The sequence below is a fragment of the Lepus europaeus genome, chromosome 8 (assembly GCF_033115175.1).
Source record: "Lepus europaeus isolate LE1 chromosome 8, mLepTim1.pri, whole genome shotgun sequence".
Taxonomy (NCBI): domain Eukaryota; kingdom Metazoa; phylum Chordata; class Mammalia; order Lagomorpha; family Leporidae; genus Lepus; species Lepus europaeus.
In genome coordinates this window covers 5,733,873-5,737,854 of record NC_084834.1, presented here as the reverse complement: position 1 = coordinate 5,737,854, position 3,982 = coordinate 5,733,873, and the positions used below count along the sequence as shown (strand labels likewise).

At 40.5% G+C, this 3,982-nt stretch overlaps 1 pseudogene; it reads left to right on the top strand.

Moving 5' to 3' along the window:
• Nucleotides 1-771: 771 nt before the first annotated feature.
• Nucleotides 772-2,942, top strand: LOC133765433 (ribosome production factor 2 homolog; annotated as a pseudogene).
• Nucleotides 2,943-3,982: the final 1,040 nt, after the last annotated feature.

The window sequence follows — 3,982 nt, the reverse complement described above, 5'->3', positions numbered from 1 at the left end:
ACAGTCAAGTCACAGGCAACAAACTAGTTATACTTATCCCTCTTCGCTAAAAATGCTCTGGATGAATCAGATGAAATATTTCAATAGCAATGTTTTTTAGCTGCAAAATTATATAACTGAGATGCAGGACTCAAAATCCAGTTTTTCTCCTTAATAAAAAGAAAAAAAAATCCCTTCCTGGTTAATTGCTAGCCTACATATCCCACAATGATTAATTTAATTTCTTTTTATTTAAAAGTTTTCATTTATTTATTTGAGAAGTAGAGAGACAGAGAGAGGGCATGCTCCCATTCTCTGGTTCACTCCCCAGATGCCTACAAAGGCTACGTGCTTGGCTGGGGCCAAAGCTGGCTGTCAGAAATGAAGTCTACATCTCTGTGGTGGGCGGGAGAAACCCAAGAACTTGATCCATCAGTGCCGCCTCCCAGAATCTGAAATCAGGAAACTGGAGTCAGGAGCTAGACCTGGGAATCCAACCCAGCCACTCCGATGTAGGATGTGGACCTCTTAACCACCAGGCTAAATGCTTGCTCCTAAATAGCTACATCTTAAATGTCACAGATTCACTCAGAGGACTTTGAATTATGACTGTAATCTTAAAAAGCTAAACGAAATGGAATAGTAAATACAACCACTTCACCAGGATTTTAAAATTCATTGCTATCTTTTAGTATTTATATAATCCTAGAATAAGAGTAATTAATTGAAATATATGCTTGGCGGCTCGCGGCTGTCTCCGGTTACCGCGAGCTGCACGTGTGCTTTCTTGGCTTGGCTGCAGTGGCGATGGACCCTTTGGATCGGATAGTCCCAAAACAAAAAGGGCCAAGAGGTTCCTTGAGAAGAGAGAACCGAAGCTGAGTGAAAATATTAAAAATGCCATGCTGATTAAAGGAGGCAACGCAAATGCAACAGTAACACAAGTGCTTAGAGATGTGTATGCACTGAAAAAACCATATGGTATACTGTATAAAAAGAAAAATATTACAAGACCATTTGAAGATCAGACATCACTGGAATTCTTTTCAAAGAAGTCAGATTGTTCTTTATTCATGTTTGGCTCCCATAATAAGAAGCGACCTAATAATCTAGTTCTGGGTCGTATGTATGACTACCACGTGCTGGATATGATTGAATTAGGAATTGAGAAGTTTGTCTCTCTAAAAGATATTAAGAATAGTAAATGTCCTGAGGGCACGAAACCCATGTTGATATTTGCTGGTGATGATTTTGATGCAACAGAAGACTATAGAAGACTAAAAAGTCTTCTTATTGATTTCTTCAGAGGCCCCACAGTACCAAATATTCGCCTGGCTGGGTTGGAGTATGTTCTGCACTTCACTGCCCTGAACGGGAAGATTTACTTTCGAAGCTATAAGTTGCTCTTGAAGAAATCTGGTTGCAGAACGCCTCGGATTGAATTAGAAGAGATGGGACCCTCACTGGATCTGGTTCTGAGGAGGACGCACTTAGCATCCGATGACCTTTATAAATTATCCATGAAAATGCCCAAAGCTCTCAAGCCAAAGAAGAAGAAAAATATCTCCCATGATACTTTTGGTACAACTTACGGAAGGATTCATATGCAGAAGCAAGACCTAAGCAAACTACAAACCAGGAAGATGAAGGGGTTGAAGAAGCGACCTGCAGAAAGGATAACAGAAAACCAGGAGGAAAAATCAAAGAGAGTTAAAAAAGATTGATGGAATTTAGCCAACAGATATGGCTTTATTTTAGTCTGTTTACTTAAGAGAATTGTCAAGCTTCAGTCAATTCAGAGTTTCTTATAATATTTTATTGTATATTTTTATAACATAATAACTTACTCTATATTATTGTGGACAGTAATGTACTGGTGTTAAGTTTGAGACTCCTCCCTCTGATGTTACACCCTGGTATGCTGTTTTCTCTCTATGATATGACATCTGCCTTCCTAAAACTCTTCTCTCTCATTGGGTGAGAGAGGAGGGATCTTCACAACCATTGGTGTTTTTAAAAAAATTCTGGATGGGACATTTTAGATAAACAGAGACAGCCTTGGAAAGCAGAAAGAACCCAAAGGAGCTGTATAAACATTTGAGATAAAAACCTAGCCCCATTTCCCAATATGTATCTATGACCTGATTTTTATTTTTTACTTTTCTGTTATTCTGCCTGAAATCCTACCAGTTAAAAGATTGATTTGATATTTTAAGCTTTGTGTCTTAAAATATAAATGTCTGAGAGGGTTGTCCACTACGTGATGTTGGCACCTTACCTTACTGTTGATTGTTTCAGTTGATTCTGCCGTTAGGTGGAGTCCCTCTTAGAAAGGAGGTAAAAGGAACAAATGAGTTTTAGGTCACAGGGTGCTTCAGGGAGCTGGTTATTCCTGGACAGCTGCAGGTTGTGTGAAAGCGCTCACAGGTGGAGTAGAAGTCAGCCAAAGCCTGACAGCTTATTTTGAAAAGTTCTTGAAGCCCAGCTCTGTGCTGAGGAAAACAGGAAGAATCTTGCTGGTTTTGCATACTTGCTTCCCCAGAGTGGAGAATTTAAGTTCCTTGATTCTCTGGCAGATACACTTGTTTCTACAAGTACAAGCCAGTTCTGTTGTAAAAACACAAACATACATAAACTGTAATTTGTTTCATGATATAGGAGCGCTCTTGTTTTTAATTCCATGTCAGAGAGCTCCCCAGTGCTTGTGTGTGCATACATTTATGTACAGGTGGTGCTGACAACAAGCAAAAGCTAGAGCCTCAGTTTAACTTTGCATCTCTTCCCTTCTTGTGGGAACCCATTCCTTGGCCTTCCCTCTGCCTGTTCCACAAACGAGGGAGCTGAGGTCAGCGCTGGCACAATGGTTTAAGCCACTGCCTGCAATGCCAACATCCTACATGGGTGCTGGTTCTAGTCCCAGCTGCTCTACTTTCCATCCAGCTCCCTGCAAATGCACCTGGGAAAGCAGCAGAAGATGGCCTAAGTGCTTGGGCCCCTGCACCCATGAGGGAGACCCAGAAGAAGCTCCTGGCTTCTACCTAGTCCAGCCTCGGGGCCATTGTGGCCATCTGGAGTTGAACCAGTGGATGGAAAATCTCTTTCTCTCTCTCTTTCTCTCTCCCTATCTCCCTTCTCCCCATAACTCTTTTAAATAAATCTTTAAAAAAAAAAAAGAAATATATGCTTAGCTTAACTTTGAGTGAGAATAAAGTAGATCAGTGAAGGAAATACATTTTGCTTCTCATTTAGATTTATTAAAATTTCAGATGTGAATTTATTTTCAAATTTTGCAGTTGACTGATTTTTCCAGCAAATCTTAAGAGTCTGTGACTCCAAATATAAAATAATAGAAAAATAACAGAGAAGGCTGTTCATTGCTGCACCAAATCCCACTGTCGTAACAGATACTGAAAATGTTTACTCCTTGAATTAGATTCAACGATCATTTGTCAAGTGCCTATTGTGTCATAAACTATTCTTGGTCACTTTGAGTATCAATTGTGTGACACGTTTAACACTACTGATAACAGTTAACATTTGGTGCTTCTGTGTGGCAGGCTGTTGCTGGTGCAATTCCCATTTTACAGATAATGTAAATGAAACAGACTGGCTAAGTCGCTGGTTCAGGGCCACACTCCCAGAAATGCAGCACTGGGTTTCTGATAAAGGCCACCTGGCTCTGAAGTCCTCATGTTTCACCATGAGGCTCCTCTGGCCTTAAACTAAGCTGCTGCATCTTCTTCTCTCTCTCTCTCCAACTGCAGCAACATATGGCACTTTGGTTTTACAACTTCCCTTTCTTCACAGTTTCACGTTTTTCCTTTCTATTTTTCCTCTCAACCTTTGTTGTCAACTGAAGCATCTTTATTTTATGCTGATAGAATGACATAGGATTCGGATCCTGGATGGTGCCTTCATTACTTGATCCTGTTTCTTCGTTGTTACGTGGACCTTGAAGCCCATGAACGATAAGGGGCTCCTGCACTCCACAGATTTGTGCACT